Below are 24889 nucleotides of genomic sequence, written 5' to 3'. Positions count from 1 at the left end.
ATGCCTGTCTCGTGTAGTGACTGACACATGCTTGGTGCTCAGTAAGTGCTTGATGAGTAAAAGCACTTTATTATCAAATTCCGGGGAGAATAGGAGAGCTTAAATCTGACGCAAGAGCATCTTGTTATAAGAGGAGTTCGGGTAAAGGAGCAGTAGCACAATTCCCAGCATCCCACAAGCACAAAGCAGGCGTTCAATGAATATTTGTTGAAAAGTGAATAAACAACTGGATACAAAGAACAGACTCCAAAGAAGAGGATTTTGGGTTCATTATGATGTGTATAAAATTAAAAGGGAGTGGGTTTTTCAGTCCCTCTGATTTTAAGAGTAATAACCGGAAAATTTTTAAAATAAAAGCATGGAGAAGAAAAATCAAAATCATACCACATTTAAAATTTTGGTATATTTTCTTAATCTTTTATGTTTGGGATATGGCTGTACATGTATATTAAGCATCATTAATATATAAACATAAATTCGTGCCTAAAGGGAAGATAAGACCACTAACGGCTTACTGTCAAATGACATTTGTAGTTTACTATATGTAGGTCTTTCCTAACTAAAAAAAACAAAAACAGAAACTAAACCCTCCACATCTAGCCTCATTCCATGTAACTTTTAATAAGGAAGCTTACAATTATTAAACAGGCTCATTGGCAATAATGGCCATTATGTGGATTTTTTGTTGAGTTAGAATAATCCTTGCACAGGGGTCCTAGATGCTGGAGGGCAGTGCACTGTCAGCAAGCATGGTGCCAGTGCTGGTTTTTTAGCTTGCTTTTGGAGTGATCAGCGGTGAGCCCGGGAGCAGGGGTTGCCATCAGAGAAGTCTCATGTCAAGCAGAAATGGCCGCGTTCTAAGTTCCTCCAGTGTCAGTCCTTGGTTGGGAGCAGCCCAGGGAGGGCCTTGCCTCCAGTGAGTGCTGAGGGGGGCAGAGGCTGTGGCAGCTGGAGGCTGTTGGCCAGCCCCAGGCCTCACGGCAGCTCTCTGGAGGGGAGATCTGAGCAGCCACCTTCACGGCCACCACGCCCCCTGAGACCTGGAGATCTGATTCCGTGTTGAGTTACTTGTTTAGGGCCCCGAACATCTCTGAAGGGTTCTCCCTGGAAAAACACCTGTTTTCCGTCACTCCGATAAAGAGAGAGTGAAAACAGATTATAGAAACCTCCTCATACTTCATAACTTCTTTTGATATGGAATGTGCTCTGGCTGCTGTGCTGTCGTCCATTATGCTTTAGGTATCGATTAAATAAGACTTCAAAAACGTTTTCTGGAAGGAGGATGCAGAGGAGAAGAGCAGCATAGTGGTTGGATAAGAAAGACATAGTTAGGTCCTTGGATACACGGATCTGAGGAGTTGGCGGTAGCCAGGTAACTTCTCAAAGCATGATGAGAGTAATGTTTGGAATAGCATCACACCTCTTGAAAAGGCAAGAGCAAGATAGAAAGTATCTGTTAGGATGCTATCGTGGCAATCCAGAATTGAAATGCTGGGTGGTCTTAGGTTTATCTAATGTTTAAATTCTAAACGTTCAGACTCATGAGACCACCCTAGTCCAGTCAGAGCATCTAGGACGGGATCCCCAGCTTACCTGAGGACGGCATCAGGCATTGCTCTCAAGAGGGCTCCTCATAGCCGTCCACACACCCGGGCAGAAGTGGTTCTCTTTAGGCCCCAGGATGAGCTCCAGTTCAAGGATGTAAGATGACACGAGGCGGATGTGGAGCTGCCTAGCTTAGAAGCCCCGTGTTCCAGAGGAGCAATGTCACTGGAGGCAACCTCACAGGCCTAACTTCCAGGTGTCTAGAGTCACACACTCAGGGAAGCGGAGGGTACGAGGTATTCATAGCTCTCCCAGTCTGGATGCAGTTTATCCATCAGGGATCGTTTTTACCACAAGCAATAGTGCCTAGGAACACAGTTGACACAACCTGTTGATCAGGTTACCAGGGAAAGAGAGTGAGAAAGTTAATGAAGGGCAAATGCTCAAACGGGACAGGAAAGGATTTGTTAACACTTTACCTGTTGCTTCTAATTTAGTTCTGCCACTAACCAGCTGTGTGTTTTGAGCAAGTCACTTTCTGGGTCTCTAGCCTGTCATCTATAAAATGTGCGCGTTTTACTACAACTTCCAATCTTCCATCATGAATCATATCATGGTATAGCGACAGCTGTACGAAGTTAGAAGTAGAAAACTCTAGGTTCTAATTCCTTTAGCTAACTCTCCCACTTATTACTTACATGACGTGAGAATAATATTACCCGCTAATACTCACAGTACCTATGATAATGCTTTGAAAACTACATAACATTATATAGAAATGTAAATGAAGAGGACAGACACATGTCGTACACCTCTTGTTTTAAAAACACCACGTAAGATGTTTTCAAAAAATATCTGTGGCCTTTAACCTTCACTGGAGCGAAGTTACCTAATTTTCCCAGCATCCTCAGCCCACATCTTGCAGAGCTAGAGATTGCCTGGTTCTAGAAGTCCATGTCTTTTCACTACATCAGTTTTAGTAACATAATATATAATTCCGAAACTATAATCGTGAAAGTTATTTTTTGCTAAGTTAAATTAAACGTTTTAATGGCAATAACTGTCTTTTGTTTATATGTACTTTAAAATCTCTCCCTTAAGGATAAATATGATAAACTCTTCTCTCTATTTATTTTAACTTTTCTTCCCCTCCTAAAAAAAAATTGTTATTTCTTACTGCAAGATGCATTTCCGGAGGACAAAGAGAAGCTTATAGCCCTGTTTATATCAAGAGGACTTGCTCCTGGTTTGAGAATTGTGAGCAGCATTTATTCTGGTGTCTTCCATTTTCATTTGACTTTGGTAATTATTTTTCAAAAGTCTGCTGTGCTGATAATTTGTTCTTACTTCTGAAGGTATTCTCTCAAATGTAGCATAAGGATGTTTTTAATGGAAAATTTGATAAGATTTAAATAAGTGCTTAAAAAGAGAACTATAGTGATTCAATTAAAAAAACATTTATTGAATGCCTAATATGTGTTGGGTACTGAGTCAGATGCTTGGGATGCAAAATAAATAAACCATGATTCCTTTTCTTCAGGAGCTCACAATCTAGTGGAAGACTAAAATGCACACAAAAATAATTTCATATAGGACAGTTATGCTCAGAGTAGTAAAAAGTCAGAAGGAGGGGTTGTGATAAAGGTTTTGAGAGGCCAGAAAGAGAGCAGAATCCAGGCAGCAGAAGCATCAGTAACAAAGGAGTAGAAGAAAAAATTTCAGGGAATTGATGGAACATTGAACAGCCTCGTGTGGTATAGGAGAGCGTGGTAGGATGTGTGGAAACATTTCAGGCTGTGTATGGATTTGAATCTGTTAAAGGTGTCAACCTACAAAAGCGGGAATCAGTTTAAGAGGCAGAGAGTTTATTTGGGATCAAAGAATTGCAATTCAGGGAGCACAGACTCAGGCGGAAACCTAAATGGTGTCCCAATTATAGGAAAGGGTCTTAGGGTTTTATGGGGAAAGGGAGGATGAGGTGAGTTGTATTAAAGAAGTGTTCACTGGTGCTAGATGAAGTAAGGCTAGGTTTGTACTTCATAGATTGGCTCAAGATTCTGTCATCAGTCAAAAGGAGAGACTTATATTTCATTGATTGTTTACCTATCCGATCATCAGCAAAGTCCGGTTTCATCAGTCCTTACAGACAGGGTATTCTTGTCCTTACTGACTTCTTGGAATGTTAGCGGTTTGGTCCAGTTTGAAAGATAAAGAAAACAAGACGTGCAAGGCAATTCCTCTGCTGCTCCAGCTCTGTTCTAATATGGCGCCCCTCAGGTCATCTTTCCAAAGGCGTTCTTGGTTTACTTCCACTTTGCATGTCTGAAAGAAGAAAACCACACAGAAGGATCCAGGTGAAAATAGAAATAGGAGCTGTCCCCTGTTGCTATTGTAAATGTAAACAACCTTGTAAAGAGCCATCTGTGCCTTTCTTTCTGCTTCTATATGGTTTTCTCCTCCTCCATATAAATGAGCTGTATGGCTACGGAAAGAGTGATTGTGGGAACAAGGATTTATTTTTATAATTAAAAAATTGCACTGCAACCTCTATTAGATTGCCCCTATTGCTTCAAATTTTCACTCAAGTGGAAGACCTTGGCTTCAACACTCTTAGTAGGACCTATACATTTAAACCTCCTAATACAGTGGCTGCTGTCCTACACTTAGAAACATATTCAAATTTACCCTGAAATCAATTTTAAACAAGTACACATCCTCCTCAACTTCAATGGGGTTACATCTCGATAAACCCATCGTAAATTGAAAATATTATGTCGAAAATGCATTTAAAACACCCAAAGTGCTGAACATCCTAGCTTAGCCTAGCCCACCTTAAATATGCTCAGAACACTTACATTAGCTCACACTTGGGCAAAATCATCTAACACAAAGCCTATTTTACAATAAAGTGTTGACTCGTAATTTATTGAATACTGTACTGAAAGTGACAAATAGAATGATTGGATGGGTACAGGACGGTTGTAAGTGCATCGGTTGTTCATCTTCATGATTGTGGGGCTGGCTGGGATCTGCTGCCGCCCAGCATCGTGGGAGAGTATCTTACCACATATCACTAGCCCAGGAAAATATCAAAATTCAAAATTCGAAGTACTGTTTCTACTGAATGCACATCATTTTCGCAGCATCGTAAAGTCAAAAAATCGTGGATCAAACCATCGTAAGACAGGGATCACGTGTACTTACCAGCCACTTGTGCACCCAGCACTGTTTTGGTATCTGTAGGGAAAATTAAAGAAGGCAGACAACATCATTGCCTGTGAGACATTTCTTAATTAAGTTTTATAAATAAATTTTGGTTAGTTCCATATTCAAAACAGAGCTATTCTCACACACAATTTTTTATTGTTACACACATTATTCTAGGCAAAAGATATTAGCATCATAGGGACACCTTTAAATCCATGGGGAACATATACAAGTACCTAGTATTTAGAGATATTTAAATTTTTAGCATAATGATAAATCTTTAGGATTATACCAGTAAAGATAGAAAGGCTCTTCGTTTTGAGCATGGCTAACTGTATTCAGTTTGTGGCAACTAGTAATCTCCCTTCTGGAATGGCAAAACATTTTCCCCCTTCAAGACCTGGTGAATACACTGGTGGATTCACAAGGATCAGCACAGCAGCTAGTGATCTTCAGGGTGGTTCCTCGTGCTCATCACGTTTCAATATCTGTAATGAGGGAGGCCTCTTTTCTGACCTTGGAGAGGTTACTAATGAATCATGCTGACTGTAGGCTCTTGGGCACGCTGAAGTAAAGGTTTATTTTTCTGATGGAAAAATTCTTTTCTGGCAGAGGAAAACTTATAGCCACAGTCATCCTGCCTTCTAGACTTGTAATTTGACCTGACTTGAACCATTCTTGCATTCCTAGAATAAACCCTACTTGATCCTGTTGTTTTATTTTTCTAATACACTGTTAAGTCTGGTTAGCCAATATTTTATTCTGGATATTTACAGCTATAAACGTGAGTGAAATGAGCCTGTAATTCTCTGGTACCGTCTGTTATCTCGTTTTGGCATAAAAGTAGTTCAATCGTAAAACGAGTTTGGCAGCTTTCCTCTTCCCTTTTACGGGAGTGTTGACTTAAATAAGGATTCTATAAACTCGCTAGTAAGACTATCTATGGTAGGCCTCACCAGGCTTCCCTTTTCTTTCTACTTTATACAACCTCTTGGATTTATTTACTTTTAATTTTACTGAGTACTATATTTTTTGTCCCCATTTTCTACCCCAACGCCTTCTAGGAATGTTTCTTCCCTTGATCTTCCAGCTTACTGCTTTCTTCTTCAACTATCAATTGACCACGTATTCCAAAATATTGAGTTTCTTGATTGGATATTATTGACTTATTGACAAATATGTATTGAGCGTCAGGCACTGTTCTAGGCACCCGCTAATCTGTGCGGACCTTTATAAGGGCCAAGGAGCAGACTTTTCCCTCCTACGATATAGCTCTTTTTCTCTCAGTGACGATAGTGACATTCTGTTCCTTAGCTGAGCCCCTGTTTTATATTAGAACAGATACGTTTATTTGTGCCCTTTCTGTCTTTAATTTTATTTTTATTCTGTACTAAAGGTACTTCTCTTTTTTTCTAATACAGTAATACATATGTCAGCTCATTTTCCTTCATTTTGGAGTTTAGAAATAGCATATACATCATGAAGCAAAAAACTTTGGGATTCTAATAGTTTGTTTTAATTTGGTAGAAATAATTTCCTCTTTGTTTTCTTTCCTAATTTGAGAGTATTAATATGTACTCATTCACACATATTCATTCATTCATTTAGTATTTATTTATTTATTTATTTACTTACTTAGCATGTTCTGTGTACCAGGCCATGTGCTAGCTGTTGGGCTGTAAAGATGCAGAGAACTCTTCCCTTATAGAATCTGGAATCTACTGGGTGGGAAAAGCATATAAGTTTAACCAAAAATATTCATGGTAATCATGTGATTGCCAACACGAATAAATTTAAAGGAAATACGGATTTAAAATCAATAAAAGTAGCAAAGAGTTGGGTAGGGGAAAAGGCTTGCCCTATCTATAGTTACCAGGGGACAGTGTGCATATGAGGTGGGTCTTGAATATGAAGAAAGAAGGGTATTGACATGTAGGAAGAGTAAGTTATTATTGTCATTGTTTTTGCTTTTTCCCTATGGTTCTTTTTCAAGATTATGGTTAGATTTCAGATAATGTTTGGGCATTGCCAACTTTCCTAGAAATAAAGAGGTCATAGGTTTATAAGCCCTCCCATTCATAGTAATGCTGACCATTGTCATGGCCCCTTTGGTCATTTTTTATCAAAATATGTCCCTTCCTCACCCACTTTATACAGGACAAAAGAGTAGGGCTTGAAATCTGATTTATTTACTTTTCAAGATTTTCTTTAAACAGGTGCCATTAAGATTATAAATCCTTTTTATGATGGGCTCTTTGTTAAAGAAAACTGATGAGGTTAACTGGTTGATTGATATTCCAAAAGAAATCATCAATGATAATAAAGGTAAAAATGATTTGTGTTACTTCTCTTACAAGTAGGTTATAGTTCAAATGCTAATAATACGTATATGGAGACCTGTTTTTGAATTGAACTATTTTGAACCAATTTCAAAGTTGATGAAAGGGTTAAGCATTGGTTTTAATCACTTTGCAATGTTGAACTTAAAAAAATTCAGACAATACTTTCTTGAGAGTATGTCTACTAAGAAAGTGTTATATAACCTAACTTCCAAATATTTCAATTTATTCTTCTCAAAAGTTTCTCTTTTTTTTGGTGAGGAAGACTTGCCCTGAGCTAACATCCATTGCCAATCTTCCTCTTTTTTTTTGCTTGAGAAAGATTTGCCTTGAACTAACATCTATACCAATCTTCCTCTATTTTGTATGTGGGATGCCTCCACAGCATGGCTGATGAGTGGAGTAGGTCTGTACCTGGGATCTGAACCTGCAAACCCAGGCCGCCAAAGCAGAGCGCCTGGTACTTCAACCACTTGGCCACAGAGCTGACCCCCTCTTCTCAAAAGTTTTTAATTCAGCATCTCCGTATTGACTAATAAAGAGATTGATTTCAAATAACATTTGAAAGGAAAACATCGTCTGCATTTTCAGAGAATAGCGTTTGGTTTGTATGTCTTATACCAGTTTTATTTAGAAAGTCATGTTATTTGGATTCTCCTAATACTTATTACTGTTTATCTACTTTGTGAGCCATCTAGCTGTATTGTCTTTTTCTTTCCCTTTGTATTTCTCATAGTTTTTGCTTTATATATTTTGACTTGGTGTGTAAATATTCATAATAGTTGATGTTTTATATTGTATTATACTCTTTGTTATTATTACATCACTTTGACTCATGTTTTGCCAGGAACTCAAACTTGTCTCATATTGTTACTGTGATTTCTGTTTTTTTAAAAAACAGTTTAGAGAGATGTAATTTACATGAAACTAAAGTTCATCCTTTTTAGTGTACAACTCTACAAGTTTTGACAAAGGTGTGTCAACAGTCATGTAACCACCATCACAATCGAGATGTCGAGCATGTCCATCACTCCCAAAAAGTTTCCTTCTGACCCTTTGTAGTCAACATCTCTCCCACTCCCACCCGCCGGGAACCATTGATCTGGTTTTTGTCCTTACGCTTTTTTCTTTGCCAGAATGTCATATAAATGGAATCATATAGTATACAATCTTATATGTCATGCAATCTTGTAAGTTTGGCTTCTTTCTCTTAGCGGAATGCATTTGAGATTCATCTCTGTTGTACATATCAGTAATTTGTTCCCTTTTATTGCTGAATAGTATTCTGTTATATGGATGAACCACAGTTTGTTTATCCATTTACCAATAGAAGTATATTTTTGTTGTTTCCAGTTTGGGGCAAGTAGGAAAAAATCTGCTGTGAACATTTGTATACAGGTTTTAGTGTGATTTCTGCAAAAAATCCACTGGGATTTTGAGATTGTGCTGAATCAATCTCTCCATTAGGGGAGCATTGAAGTCTTAACCATACTGAGTCTTCCAGCTCATGAACATGCTATATCTCTCCATTTATTTAGATCTTCCTTAATTCCTTTCATCAGTGTTTTGTAGTTTTCAGCATATAGGACTTTCACATAATTTAAAAGATTTATAGCTAAGTATTTCATGGTTTGGGTGCTATTGTAAATGGTACTATTGTTTTAATTTCAATTTCTACCTCCCACCAAAAAAGAAATGTGTATTGACAAATCTAAATATATGTATATATATAGTATCTACATGCTGACATGTACAAACACTGATGAAAGAAGTCAAAGAAAATTTAAATAAATGGAGAGATATGCCGCATTGATGAATTAAAGACTCAATATTGTTAAGATGTCAGTTCTCCACAATTTGATCAATAAAATATGTGCAATTCCAATCAAAATCCCACAAAATTCTTTTTCTTTCTTTTTTTTTGAGGAAGATTAGCCCTGAGCTAATTGCCAATCTTCCTTCTGCCCTGAGCTAACATCTGTGCTCATCTTCCTTTATTTTATATGTGGGACGCCTGCCATAGCATAGCTTGGTAAGCAGTGTGTAGGTCTGCACCTGGGATCTGAACTGGCGAACCCCAGGCTGCTGAAGGAGAGCATGTGAACTTAACCGCTGCACCACCGGGCTGGCCCCCCAACTTTTTTATAGATATAGACCAGCTGATTCTAAAATTTATATGGAAAAGCAAAGGAACAAGATTAGCCAAAACAATTCTAAAAAGAAAAACTTTGGGTGGCTCATGTTGCCCAATTTCAGGACTTATTATAATTCTATAGTAATCAAAAGAGTGTGGTTTTGGTGAAAGGATAGATACATCAATCAATGGGACAGAATAGAAAGCTCAGAGATAGATACACAGAAATATAGTCCACTGATTTTTCACAGAGATGTAAAAAAGAGAAAAGATACCCTTTCCAATAAATGGCGCTAGAACAACCAGATGTCTGCGTGCAAAAAAAATCAACCTCAACACATACTTTAAATCTAACACAAAAATTAACTCAAATGCATAACAGGCAATGTAAGACTTTAAAACTTCTAGGCTAAAACATAGGAGAAAATCTGCATGACCTTGAGTTTGCTGATGAGTTTTTAGATACAACACAAAAGCACAATCTATAAGGGAAAAAATAGTGAATCATGCCTTACTGCAATTAATAACTTCTGCACTGCAAAAGATATTATTAAGAGAATGAAAAGACAATCCACAGACTGGGAGAAAGTATTTGTAATTCACATATCCAGTAAAGAACTTGAAGGCAGAATATATAAAGAACTCTCAAAACTTAACAATAAGAAAATGAAAAACCTCTAGAATGGGCCAAAGATCTGAATAGACACTAGACAAAAGAAGATATATGTATGGCAAATAAGCATTATTAGGATGTTGGGGTTGGAGGGGGGTACTTGACAATGTCAAATACGGATGAGGTTGCGAAGTCATGACAACTCTTATTCATTGCTGGTGGGAATGCAGAATAGTATAGCCATTTTGGAAAGCAATTTGATAGTTTTCTTAAAGATAAAATTACACATACCCTTTGACCTGGTTATTTCACTCCTAGGTATTAACCGAAGTAAATTGAAAGCTTTTGTTCATACAAAAACCTGAATACAAATGTTTATAGCAGCTTTATTCACAGTCACTAAAAACTGAACGCAACCAAGATTTTCTTCAACTGGTGTATGGATAAAGGATCTGTGGTACCTCCACACCATTGAATACCATTCAGCAATAAAAAGGAACGACTGGGGCCTGCCCAGTGGCATAGTGGGTGGGTTCGAGTGCTCCACTTTGGCATTCCAGGGTTTGCAGGTTTGGATCCTGGGTGTGGACCTACACTGCTCATCAAGCCATGCTGTGCTGGTGACCCACGTGCAAAATGGAGGAAAATTGGCACAGATGCTACCTTAGGGACAATCTTCCTCAGGCAAAAAGAGGAAGATTGGCAACAGATGTTAGCTCAAGGCCAGTCTTCCTCACACACACACACACAAAAGGAACAAACTGTTAATTGATGCAACAACATGAATGAATCTTAAACGTATTTTGCTAAATAAAAGAATCCAGACCCCAAAGGCTATATCTGTACATTTGTATGATTCCATTTATACAACACTCTGGAAAAGGCAAAATGTAGGGGCAGAAAATCAATTGATGGTTGCCAGGCGTTGGGGAAAGGTGGAGAGAGTGACCACAAAGGGGCCATACTTGGATGTGTTTAGAGTAATGGAACTGTCTGGTATGTTCCTGTTGTGATGAATACATGACTCTGAATTTATCAAAATCCTTATAAATGTAAACCACAAAGAGTGAAATTAACTGTATGCAATTGAAAAAGAAATCATCCAGGATGTTGAGGGAGCTCAGGAGGGAATGCACATTGTAACAAATGAATCTAACTGTATTGCAAATGTATGATATGACTTCAATGAAATGGTGGAGCAAGAGGAACCAACCTGAGTAACTCTGGGAAAAAACAGTGTTTTGACTGGGTACTGTAAGTCTAAAGACATAATAAACTGCACATAGACCTTGGACTCTACTTGTTGAATTTGTTTCTTAAAGGGGAACAGATTAGAAATTCCGAAGCTACTTTATGTATGTTCTAGGATTGAGCAAATAAGTCAATAAACGGTAGATAATGGGATCCAGGTTTCTCATTGTCAGAGAAAGACATTGCAAAGAAGCAGGGGAAGAGAGCCTAGAACGAACCCTGCGGTGCTGGGTTAAAGTGGGAGCTATCAGTATGAACTCATGTTTATTTTGATAGATAACTAGAGACAGATATAGATTCATGCATACACATGGGTGTGTGTGTGTGTGTATGTGTGTGTGTATCCCCTTTCCCTATCTCTGTCCTCTGCAAGGGCTTAGGAGCAGTGATACTCCAGTAGTGACAAGCACATCTAGTGCCCAGATCTGGGTTTCTAAATAACATTCTCTGATATAAGAATCCAGAGCTCCTTAGAAAAATGGCTAACTCAAGGGCTGTGTCAGGAAAAATACCAGAGGAGCCTAAAGTGCTTTGTGGTGCCAAAAAGTCAGGAAGTGCTCAAAAAAATAAAAAGGAGTACGTCAAAAGGACACAGACGCCAACCAGAAATAGCTTCCAATGGCTAGAGCTGGAACAATCTGAACAACAAAATAAAGAATAATATTGGATGATAGCCCAATAAACATCCATGCGTCAGTACTGATTCAAATAAATGATTGAATAAATAAATTAATCCTTCCTTTAAAAATTACAAGTAATATATATGGAAGAAGTGGGGGAAAAAAGAAAATCACTACTAGAACACCATGGCATAATCCATTGATGAATACTAAAATTAGCAGGCAAAAGTTTAAGGGAAAACGTGACATTTGGAAAGCCTCAAAGCGTCTCCCCCCAAATTTACTAAGTACTATGGTGATTTAAGCATGGAACTATGACTTATTTGATACATGCTCCTCTAGGAAGTGAAGCTTTTTTCCCTCCACCTCCTTGAGCAAAGTGAATTGCTTCTTTGTATATTCAAAAAGCTGGTGCTAAAGTTTAAGTGGAAATGCAAATATAGCTAAGCAATCTTGAAAAGAGACAAAATTGGAGAACGTGCTCCACCAAATTACATGACTTCCTGTACAGCCAAAGTAATTAAGACAGTGTGATACTGATGGAAGGATAGACAAAGAAGTCAATGAAACAGAACAGAGGGTCCAGAAACAGACCTGCTCATTTACAGTCATTTGATTTTTAACAAATGTGTCAATGAAGTTCAATCGGGGAAAGCAAAGTCTTTTTAGGAAATGGTACTGAATAAACTGGATATATATATTAAAAAACAAAACTTGACCCCCACCTCATACTATATGCAAAAGTTAATTTGAGATGGATCATAGACCTAAATCAAAATGCTCAAATTATAAAGCTGCTAGAAGAAAACATAGAATTCTATCTTAACGACTTTGGGGTAGGCAAAGATTTCTTAGACAGGACATAAAGGGCATTAACTATAAAAAGGAAAATGACTAAATTGGAATTTATCAAAATTAAAACCTTCTGCTTTTCGAAATACAACATTAATAGACAATCCATAGACAAGGAGAAAAATATTCTCAATACAAAGGACTTGCATCCAGAATATCTCAAGAAGTGCTACAAATCAATAGTGAAAAGACAAGCAACTCAATAAAAATTGGCGAATTTTGAACAAACACTTTCCATAAGACACTATCAGAATGTCCAATAAGCACGTAAAAAGTTCTCAACATCATAAATCATCAGGGAAATGAAAATTAAAACCATAATGAGATACCTCTGTACACTTATCACTATCCTTATCCCAGACCAAATGAGCTCAAAGACCAATTCAAATATTCACAAAGTTGGTCTCCTGGATGAATGCCTAACACTAGTTACCATTCTTGGGTGAGATAAAGAAAAGACTTTCTTCTAAAGAAGACCCAGATAATTTTGCGTCCATGGTAATAAATGTCAGCCTGTTCAACGCCTTGATGGCCCTCCAATAGTTTCTGGAGAGATGATGTGATCACTGGCTGGACTTCACTATCCACTACAGCATCATCTTAATACACTCCTTGGACCAGATCTCAAAACACTATTACCTGAACTCTCTTAGGATAACTTCATCAATACCAATCATTTCTCAAATTTGAAAAGTACAAGAGTGACCACTTCAGTGTCAAGTTTCTGTGCCACTTTCCACCGAAGATCATGGACACACTTTTCCATAGTGGAAACATATCCTGACCATCAAGACCAAAAGACCCCACAATATTCAATGATTCTTGAACTTCGTAGGATACTACGTTGGTTGAATGCCCCATGTATCCACCTTGACGGTCCCACTGAAAACCAGCTATGGAAGTGTCATCCTATCCAGTGGTCCCCAGATTCCCAAAACCCAGTGCCTAAAGTGGCACTGTACTGCCCTCCATCCTAGCTTGATTCTGCCCTTTGTGGTAGACATCCTTGTCTAGAGTGCAGCCTCCAGGATTATCCTCACCCAGGAAGCACTGAAGGCCAACCTGCCACTTTTCTGGTGTTATTTCTTCCAGTTTGAGAAAAATAAACTCTTGGTCATCAAAGTTGAATTTGAGGCATGGTGTCATTTCATGGAGGGGACCCAAAATTCTTGGTGGTGGTTCAAATGCAATGATATGGGCACTTTCACACACAGCTATTAGGGCATAAGTTGGTGGAATTTTACAGGAAGATAATTTGGGATCCACCAAAAATAATTAGTTTCAAAAGGATAAGAGCTGCTTTCAAAAGATTTTCTAAAGTGAGAAAATCAGAAAGACAGAAAAAATAGAGCAAAAGAAAAATACAGGATCAGGATTTAAGTTAGCACCTAAAGATCTTAAGGTTCTTTGAGAGAGGGGAAATGTGCCACACGTTTGGTTCTTAGCTTCCTGGCAGACTTGAAAAAGTAGAAAATCTCCTTAAATTAATCCTAGTACTCTTATTTTTTTTTTTTTTTTTTTTGAGGAAGATTAGCCCTGAGCTAACATCTGCCGCCAATCCTCTTTTTTTTTTGCTGAGGAAGACTGGCCCTGAGCTAACATCCATGCCCATCTTCCTCTAGTTTATATGTGGGACACCTACCACAGCATGGCTTGCCAAGCTGTGCCACATCCGCACCCAGGATCCAAACTGGCGAACCCCGGGCCGCCAAAGCGGAATGTGTGAACTTAACCGCTGCACCACGGGGCCAGCCCTGATCCTAGTATTCTTAAAAGTAAAAGTAAAAGATTTGCTCCATTCTATTCTACTTTATTTTTTAAAATTCTGATTGCAATTCACTAAATTGAATTTATCAGCCAATAGTGGTCTACAAATCACAATCTAAAATCAATAGCCCTTGATGTAATTCCTGGTGGTTATAGATTTGCAAAGATCTCCCAGTCTGTCATGTCCCTGTTAATTTTGCCAACGGGTGCATTGTTTATCAGAAATCTTTAATTTTGATGGACTCCAATTTATCCAGTATTTGAGTCCCGGTTAGGAAATTTCCCTCCACTTCTAGTTCACATAGATATTCTACGTTTTCTTCCATTAGATTTGTAATCTTTGGAATTCAGGACTTCAGTCTGAGACTAACCTTTTTTATTTAACATGAGGTGAGGATTCAACTTTACTTTTTTTATTTTTCTACATACAGTGAGCTAATTTGCCCAGTAGCATCGATTAAACAATTTTTTTTGGCCATTCCTTTATGATGCCTTATGTATTGTTTATCAGATTCCTACATAACATGCTTTTATTTCTGTTTCTTGGTCCCTTTGTTGGTTTTTGCACTAGCACTCTATTGTTTGATCACTTTTTCATGTGGTTTATATCAAAGACAAAAATCAGACCAGCAAGGGGGCTGGCCCCGTGGCCGAGTGGTTAAGTCCGTGTGCTCCGCTGCAGGGGGCCCAGTGTTTCGTTGGTTCGAATCCTGGGCACGGACATGGCACTGCTCATCAAACCATGCTGAGGCAGCGTCCCACATGCTACAACTAGAAGGACCCACAACGAAGAATATACAACTATGTACTGGGGGGCTTTGGGGAGAAACAGGAAAAAATAAAATCTTTAAAAAAAAAAAATCAGACCAGTAAGGAGACTGGTATTTTTCAGGCCACTGAGAGAGCGTCCAAGATCCACAGGTCAGGGTGTCTCAGCAGGGTGGTCTTGCCTTAGAGTTTTACAGGAAGGAGTAAACAAGTTACTGACAGGTTGATCTATAGTTGGGGCTGTTTTTCAAGCAAGGGACGTCGCAGTCAGTTATGCGAACAGGAAATGTTTTTCTCTGGGGTTAGTTAGTTTCAGGGGACAAACAGTCTTAATCTTAGCAAATCAATCATGAGACAAAGAATGGGAATTTGGAGGGTCAGTGTCTGGCCTTGTTATCAGGTTCAGGCAAAAGGGGAAAGGTCTGTGTTTGGCCTTGTCAGTGCCCTCTCTTGTTCAAGATAAGCATCATCTGTCTTAGAACAATCTTAGGAATTAGAGTAATTTCTGCGGAGTTTTTGGTCAAGGCTCAGTGAAATTGTCCACACAGTCAGCAGTTTCTAGTTGACACTCTCCTTGCAGCACTAGCTGAACCATCTCTTGAGCTCCAATGGTGGTTTGAAGCTAAGAAAGGGTTCCTGGAGGCAAGGCTTTTAATTAGGAAGTTACTTATAAGAGAAAGCAGAAAAATGATTATTAGAGGCTATATTAAGGAGTAAAACCAAGACTGGATGCCAGCAGGAACCAGTCTAGTCAATTCCAGGAAACAGTGTGGTGGGGTCCTTCAATGACGTGGTCAGGACTGTAGTGGCAATGCAGGGAATTTCTTGGTTAGCATCTCAAATGTTCTTCTTTGTGATGCAGGGGTCAGAGAGGTTTAGGGGAACAAGTGGGCAACAATTAGGAGCCCTGAATGTTTGTAGGTAAATAAGGAATAGAGAAGGAAATCATAAGCAGGGCAGACATGGAAAGGAAAAGGGAAGTCCTGAAACTAATGGACGACAGAAAAATAAAAGAATGATGAGAAGGATATAAAGGAGGAGTATGGAGGGGACTAGATAGGAGAATCCTAGGGAATTATGTCCCAGTGGCATGGGTGTAAGCTGACCTCCTTGTGATGTCATCTGCTTGTTCCAGAATTTGTGAGAAAGCAGTCTGTCTCATGTCATTATCTGCTTCTGGGAGCTCTCAAAACAGTCTCAATTTAAGGTACAGGATAAGTTTAGGGATATGTGACAAGAGAACTCTCGCATACTGCTGGTAGAAATGTCAGCTGTTAGACTCTCTGGAAAATAGTCTGGCAATAGTCAGCAATCCTTTTCCTGGGAACCTAGCCCATAGAGATAAAAGAATATATGTTCTCAAAACTTTATTGCATCATTGTTTGTACTAGCAAAAGTAAAACAAATACAAAGTGAATGTTTATCAATAGGAAAATAGATACACCCCCCCCCAAACCATGGAATATCACACAGCCATTATAAACATTGAATTAGAGATATACTGGTTGAGTTGGATAAATTTCCATGAGATATTAAGGAAAGCAAGATGGAGATAAGAGTGTTTCATATGATTCCAGTTTTGTAAAACGGTATCTGTTTATGTGCATATGTTTATTTTTTATATGATTAAGTAAGCATAAGGAAAAGATGGAGTGATGTCAATCAAGCTATCCACTTAAATTGCCCTGGGTGGGAGTGGTATGAGAGCAGGCAAGGATGCAGTAGGGGAGAGGAAAGAGAATGAGAAGGGGAAGCAACCAAAAAGCTAAAGAAAAAATACTACATTTTTTAAGGAAGTATATATGTATTTTTGTAAAATTATGTTTGTGTTTTTGTAATTTTACATAAAGCCAATTATCATTATTTACAGACTCTGTATTTTCCAATTTGCCTACTTACAAAAATTTATTTAGTAAGTACTCCAAAATCAATACTTGTGACACGTTCAAGGTCATTCGTGGACATGCACGTGCTCAGACGGGCGAATACTTTTGGGATGACCGGAATCACCGTGTCCACCTGAGGGAGAACAAGGTGACACTGCTTTCTTGCTTCAGGTCTCAAACTGTAAACAAGCATCCTTTTCCAGGTCTGGTTAGTGCCATGTTTTTTACATTTTTGTGCCTTTTGTTGGTCATTTTGCACTCTTAAAAAGAGTGCTGAAGTGCTGTCTGGCGTTCCTAAGTGGAAGGCTGGGATGTGCCTTTCAGAGAAAATACATGTGTTCAATAAGCTTCATTCAGGCATGAGTTACAGTGCTGTTGGCTGTGAGTTCAATGTTAAGGAGTAAACAATATATATTAAATAAAATGTTTTTAAACAGAAACACACGTAAAACAAGGCTATGTATTGATCAATTGACAAAAATGTTGTGACTAGAGGCTTGGGGACCAACCCCTGTGTTTCCCTGAGAAGCTAAGACTCAGTATTCGCTAATCCAGTGTTTGCAGTGTCTTTATAGAACGTAACTACCACACATAATTGACTGTATTTGGTACACATTTTCTACAAGATGAGTTGAGGGGGAAATTATGTTTTCCATGCTGAAATACTTGGGCGTTGTTAACAGCTATATCTGTCTTTGTCACCATCTTATTAAATCTTGTTAAATTTATAAAAGCCATCTTATTAAATCTCCCAATTAGTTCTGGAAGTTTGCTGATGTCTTTGGATTTTATACTCATACAATGTCACATTTTAGTCTCATCATTTCCAACAGCTACTCCCTATATTGTTTCATGTTTTACTATATTATCAATAGTTTTAAAACAACAGGAAAAAATCGTGAAAATAGGCCTTCTTTTTATATTTCTGAGTTGAAAAAGAATAGCTTTGGAGCAACAGGTCACAAACAGATGTCTAAGGGGCCAGCAGGTGTCATCTAACCCAGTTGAGTGTTCTGGAAGCGCCCCCTTGTGGAAGCTGCGTTAGAGGCATTGCAATTTTCAGTGATTCTAACTAACGCAGAATTTTTTTTTTGATAGAGGTTATGAGCCAGGTATAGTGACAAAGTTGCCAGTTTATGGCCTTTACTCTAGAATTTTGCCACTGAGCATAACTTTGACTTTTTTTTAAACTTAGTTATTTTTTTCATTATCTTACCAGGTGAATGTTAGTAGTTCTTGGTTCCACAGCAGCTGCTTATGTATTGTATGTACCATTTATTGAAGCGTTAGTTAGAAATCTAAATGTGCTTGAAATAAAAAAAAAAAAAATTCCTCGGATGATAGTGACAGCTACACAGTGGAAATAACAGCTTCTAGTAAACTCTACCATCAAATAACATGCCTGCCTGGTTCACTGCACAATATTAAAAAGAAAAAAATTATTAACTATTTCAGAAAGAAAAAAAATGGCCTTGGTAAAGATTTTAGATTATTGGTTTAATTTTTAGTTTCAGTTAAATTTTCTTTTTTTTTTTTCTGCTGTATCTCCCCAAATCCCCCCGGTGCATAGTTGTATATCTTAGTTGCAGGTCCTTCTATCTGCGGCATGTGGGACGCCACCTCACCATGGCCTGACGAGCGATGCCATGTCTGCGCCCAGGATCCGAACCAGCGAAACCCTGGGCCGCCGCAGCAGAGCACGTGAACTTAACCACTCAGCCACGGGGCCGGTCCCTCAGTTAAATTTTCTAATGTTCTTAGCAAAAGAAAAACAAATTAAATAGATGGATGGATGAATAAACTAGCAAAAGAATTAAGGAACTTCAAAATGATATAAAAATCACACAACCTAGAGGAATTGTCATCCTTTTTCAGTCTGCTGAATTTTTGGAACCTAGTTTTCTTGCAGATATACGGGGAAAAAAATTTTTAACTGTTCTGCTGGGTCATCTAACATATAGTTATGTGTCGGCAGCAAGACACTTACTGATTTTTGTAAGAATAGTCGGAAACTTAAGAGCCTACAGGGGCCAGGCATCAATAAGGAAGCAGGACAAGTGAAACCTGTGGGCCATGGGGTGCCTGCCTTCTCCAAAGCGAGTTTCTCACCTGCCCATTGTCATCCTGTGGGAATGCAAGCGCTGCGGCTAGTTTTCCCAATCCCTCAAAAGAATCAGAAATCCAGACTTTTACGGAAAATTTCCCAATTTTTCAACTACACAGGCAAACTTGATAGGTCAGTGAACCAGATTTGACCCTCAGATTAGTAGTTTGCAACCTCAAATCAGAGGATTAAAAGGTTCTCCTGGCAAGAGACTGGAGAGGTGAAGCAGGTGGAAATCATAGCATGTTGATTACCAGAATTTCGACTGACATTCGTGGCCCAGTGGTCCGCTGGACCATAAACTCTATGCTTCATCCCTTCTCTTCATTTAGAAATGTAAAGATATTCTTAATTTCAAATGTCTTTTAAAAATGCAGCTCTCTGCCGAGCTTTCTCACGAGCCAACACTCTCTTAGTGTTTGCTCTATTATTTAACGTTTTAAAACTCAAGACGGAAATGCCATTATGTATTTTCAAAAAGCTGGCTCCTGAATTCAGAAAGAGAATGTTGAACTTCCTGGGTCAGGGGCTGGTGGAGGGTATTGAGGGGTGAGCGCTCGCTCCCAGAAGCACTTCCACCTTCGGGCTGAGATAGGAAATGCAACAGAAAACAGCAGAGGGAGCCACTCGATGCCGAAACCCTCGAGGATTGAAATCCTTTTGAAAGGAGTATAAAATTGGAATTTCAGTATGTATGCATTTTGACTAACTGCTTGGAATTTCAGTATGTATGCATTTTAACTAACTGCTTACATAAAAAGTTCTGAGGAGGGCACTGACATCTGAATCACTCTAGCAGGGTCCTCAGTGTATTCTGAACGGATATCCAGTTCTCCCTAGGGCAATTGTTGCTCAGATTTCGGAGATAACATGGCCAATTTCCATGCAGCCGTATTTATTTTTGTATGGAAGACGTAGCGCACATGTAATCACTCTCTCTCTTTCTTTTTTTCTTTTCTTTTTTTTGGTGACTGGATGCGAGAGGAGGCTCTATCAGTTAGGATTTAAGAAAGAGACACTGAGGAAAGGTGGAAGAATGAAAAAAGTCTAAAGAATAACTTGAACACTTTATAACTTGACCTACAGCAGCCCTGATCAGTCATGCAAATTATCTGTGAATCTCTTAAGTGTGTGTTCCATCAGTTGTCAATCTCTGTCATAAAGATAGAAGATAAATAAAGGGTACCCAAGTGCTATTCCACGCTGTAATCCTATGATTTTTTTTTCAATTTTATATTGCATTCTTTAGGAATATTTGTGAGGGTTTAGCTTTAAAATTATCTAGTACAAAACAGCAAAATAGATAGCAAAATTGTCATATTGAATCCATATTCTGTTAGAATGTAAATCTGTTGCGAAACTGTATGGTAGGGTGATTCATTTTTTAAAAAAACTTTAAAATAAAGAATTGACATTCTATTTATACATCATGATAAAACAAACTATAGCTTTTTAAAAATTAACAGAGTATACTTAACATTCTTGAATGTATTATAATATCTCCTAATAAAATGGCTCCTGTGGAAATATTGTACTTGTTCTTTGAAGAGAAAAAGCTATAAATCTTTTTGATGAGGCAGCTTTCTATGGTAGAAAGAACTTTGAATTCAGGTCCAGAGCCCCACCTTCAAGCCTCATTTCTCTCCTGCCAGCTAGAAGAACCTTGGGCAAGTCCTAATCCTGTCTCAACCTCGTTTTCCTCATCAGCAAAATGAGAGGCGTGGATTTCATGATCTCTGGGGGTTCGATCCTTCTCTAACCACCTATGTTTATATTTATTTTTATTCTTAAGAGTGCTTCCTAGATATTGTTAGGCTAATTGATAAAAACTGTAAAATAATAAAATACCAATCATATTTTAGCAGAAGACCTATAGGATATGAAATTGTGAAAACCCCTTTATCTTGTGAACCATCACATTCCCACAGAATGTGAAGAAGATTATCTTAGAAAGAATCCTATGAACTTTACTTATAAATCAAATTCTTCTTCAGAAGTTACAATATTTCCAGAGCCTGTTTCCAGGGAGTTTTTTTTTTTTCTTAAATATCTTCAAATTAACAGCAAATTTTAAAAATTAAATATGAAAATGTTCAAATATTCAAACAATTGCTGAACATAAATTTCTATCATTCATAGACTATTAACAAGATGACAACTTCATTCACTCTATTGGGGTTCTCATTTAGGTCTATCAGTGGATTAGTATTTGCATAATATGGGTATATTATTTAGACATGACATGTTAATATCGCTTAACAAATCATATTTATAAAATGGTGCCTGTGAAAACAGGATTCTATTTAATCGTAGCAGTTAATTAATGTTCAGCATTCAATTTCTAGTTAATCAACATTCTATTTGATCTTACAATTTGCCAATGTTTAGCACTCAATATCGTTTTTCCTAAAAAAAGAATGATCTTAACTTTTTCGTTATAAATAGTCCTAAAAATATCCTTACAGTCAAAATGTTTATATTGAACTTTCTCCTCTTTAGTTGGCATTAAATGTAGTTCAGTTACGACTTTTTCCCAGGGTTCAACATTGCATGCCTTGTCATCACCTGAGTGCCTTGTAGCAACAAGAGTCTTGAACTTGAAAAGCGTCTGTGGTTGTGTTAAAACCTTGCATTTCATTCCCGGATATTCTTTCTCCTTAAGTGATTGGGATAGCAGAGTACATCAAGACTCTAGTGGTTTCAGTATGATCAAAACATAGCAGGTAAGAAGTTTAAATAAATTAGATTCAAGTAAACAATGTTTATTAGTGATGTAAATACCAGCCAACTCTAATTTAGTTTCTTTGAAGATACTTAAAACTCTTTATGACTATTCTATAGTCATATGGAGGGAGAGAGACAGACCTTTTTAAAGATTTTCAATTTTACTAGACAGAAATAAGGATAAAACAATATCCCAAATTGTTCCCTAATGACTATTATTCGTCTTAAGATGTTATCACAAGAATAGATATATTCAATTTTATTTTGCTTCGTTATTGCCCGTAGTGGGCTCCATGGCGGCCCTTGAAAAGATAGAGCCATGTCTTAATTCCTGGAAACTGTGACTGTTACCTTATTTGGAAGAAAGGCTTTTGCAGATGTAATTAAGTTAAGGATTTTGAGATGGGGAGATTATCCTGGATTATCTGAATGAGCCCTAAATGCCATCACAAGTGTCCTTAGAAGAGAAAGGCGGAGGGAGATTTGATAGACACACGGAAGAGGAGGAAGCCCTGGGGCCGCGGAGGCGGAGCCTGGAGGGACGCAGCCACAAGGCAAGGGACACCTGCGGCCGCTAGAAGCCAAAAAAGGCAAGGAACAGATCCTCTCCCCAAGAGCCCCCGGAGGGAGCACGACCCCACTGACACCTTGATTTCGAACTTTTGGGCTCCCAAACTGTAAGAGGTGTATTTCTTTTGTTCTAAGCCATCCGGTTTGTGGTAACTTGTTACGGCAGCTCTAGAAACTAATACATTACCTTAATTACACTACTTTCTGGTGTGTTTCTAGCATATCAACTGGCTTTTAAATCTTCTGGTCTTCCACGGTTGCTTATATTTATCTGTTCTAATAACAGAAACTTAAAAGAGCACTTAAGAAAGAATTATTATATTTTGGATTCAAAGATATTTTAATCTGTAATGACAAATCATAATATTTCCAGATCTTATCAAATGAGTTTTTAATTCTGGATTATTTCTTCAGATCACATTGTTTAACTATGTAGAACTTTGTAGCACTGAGAACTTTGTAGCTACTAATAAAAGAAGATACTATATGTCATTCTGTCATGGGAGGCTAATTTATATGGTGAAAACAACTAAAATCGGTGGGTAAAACATTTTTAAACATCTTAATAGCATAAAAACTGATAATACGGTAAGAAATTATGAGGCCGAAAGTGAAGAGAAACCAAATGTCCAGGAGAGAAGGACAGAATCAAAGCCCAGGACATTAGACAGGATGGACGAAAAGTGGAACAGCCCTCATAGAGTTATAGAAAGTTTCAAATCACCTGGTTTGACAAGTGTATCTCAAGCCTGAAACTTGCTTTACAATGATTCTGAATTAGCAGGAACCTGGCAGAGGCAAATCCAACTCTCCTCTGAAGTAAAGTACCTCCATTCTTGGCCTCAAGTTATTGCCAGGAATAATTTTTCAAATACAGTGCCCAAACTACAGCCAAAGACTCTCAGGAACCCCCCAACATCAGACTCTATGAGCAAGAGGAAGCAGAAAGAACGGGCAGAAACAGACCCACAAGGTCTTCAGGCCTCGGCTTCATCAGGTACATGCTATAAAACAGCTGTGCAAACTAAGTGTCAGAAACAAGTTGGAAGATATCTCTGGGAAAAGAGAGGGTTCGTTAGATGGATCATAGGTTGTTAAAACTAAGCAATCTAGTTGAAAAGCAAAGAACGTCCGACTATATTAAAGAGAAAAAAGATGGAAAATATGGACAATATAGTAGACTTAGAAGAGGCAGTAAGAAAATCTAAAACACAATCGGATGGGGTCCCCCGGGGAGGACAAGAGGGCAGAGGACAACATTTGAAGAAATGACAGCTGAGAATGTCATACAGATGATGAAAAACAGCAGTTCTAGCTCAAGAAGCTCAACAAATCCCAAGCAATACAAATAAAAAGGGAAATAAACAGTGAAACTGAAGAAAGCCAAAAATAAGGAAAAGAGTCAAAAAGCGGCCAGAGACAGGAAAAAGAAATAAAAGGAAGCCAAAGAGGCCATGAAGAAGTAAAACTCTCACTGTTTGCAGACGACATGATCTTATATATAGAAAACCCCAAAGAATCCCTAGGAAAACTATTAGAAACAATCAACAGCCACAGCAAAGTTGCAGGGTATAAAATCAACATACATAAATCAGTAGCATTTCTATATGCTAACAGTGAACTAACAGAAAAAGAACTCAATCCCATTCACAATCGCAACGAAAAGAATAAAATACCTCAGGGTAAATTTAACCAAGGAAGTGAAAGATCTATACAACAAAAATTACAAGACTTTCTTGAAAGAAATTGATGACATAAAGAGATGGAAAGACATTCCATGGACATGGATTGGAAGAATAAACATAGTTAAAATGTCCATTCTACCTAAAGCAATCTACAGATTTAACGCTATCCCAATCAGAATCCCAATGACATTCTTTACAGAATTAGAACAAAGAATCCCAAAATTCATATGGGGCAACAAAAGACCCCGAATTGCTAAAGCAATCCTGAGAAGAAGAACAAAGCCAGAGGCATCACAATCCCTGACTCCAAAACATACTACAAAGCCGCAGTAATCAAAACAGCATGGTACTGGTACAAAAACAGGTGCACAGATCAATGGAACAGAATTAAAAGCCCAGAAATAAAACCACACATCTATGGACAGCTAATCTTCGACAAAGGAGCTGAGGGCCTACAATGGAGAAAAGAAAGTCTCTTCAACAAATGGTGCTGGGAAAACTGGACAGCCACATGTAAAAGAATGAAAATTGACCATTCTTCTTCACCATTCACTAAAATAAACTCAAAATGGATCAAAGACCTAAAGATTAGGACTGAAACAATAAGTCTTCTAGAAGAGAATATAGGCAGTACACTCTTTGACATCAGTTTCAAAAGAATCTTTTCGGACACCATAACTCCTCAGATGAGGGAAACAATAGAAAGAATAAACAAATGGGACTTCATCAGACTAAAGAGCTTCGTCAAGGCAAAGGAAAACAGGATTGAAACAAAAAAACAGCCCACTAATTGGGAAAAAATATTTACAAGTTACTTATCTGAC

General features: G+C 38.1%; 1 long non-coding RNA gene across 3 annotated transcripts in view; it reads right to left on the bottom strand.

Moving 5' to 3' along the window:
• Nucleotides 1-384: 384 nt before the first annotated feature.
• Nucleotides 385-24889, bottom strand: part of LOC138920557 (uncharacterized) — a 37410-nt gene continuing 12905 nt past the window's right edge. Inside the window, exons 2-6 of one of the 3 annotated variants that reach the window (XR_011431950.1) lie at nt 6388-6470; nt 4750-4782; nt 3649-3867; nt 1594-1933; nt 385-1422 (exon numbers count right to left, since the gene is read on the bottom strand). This is a non-coding gene — a long non-coding RNA (uncharacterized lncRNA). Of the gene's footprint in view, nt 1423-1593; nt 1934-2986; nt 3868-4749; nt 4783-6387; nt 6474-24889 lie in introns of those variants that run through there. The other 2 variants (XR_011431949.1, XR_011431951.1) reach the window with 2 other exon arrangements.

Source organism: Equus caballus, chromosome 24 (assembly GCF_041296265.1).
Source record: "Equus caballus isolate H_3958 breed thoroughbred chromosome 24, TB-T2T, whole genome shotgun sequence".
Classification (NCBI taxonomy): domain Eukaryota; kingdom Metazoa; phylum Chordata; class Mammalia; order Perissodactyla; family Equidae; genus Equus; species Equus caballus.
The sequence above is the reverse complement of the archived record's forward strand: the minus strand, read 5'-3'. Positions and strand labels throughout refer to the sequence as shown.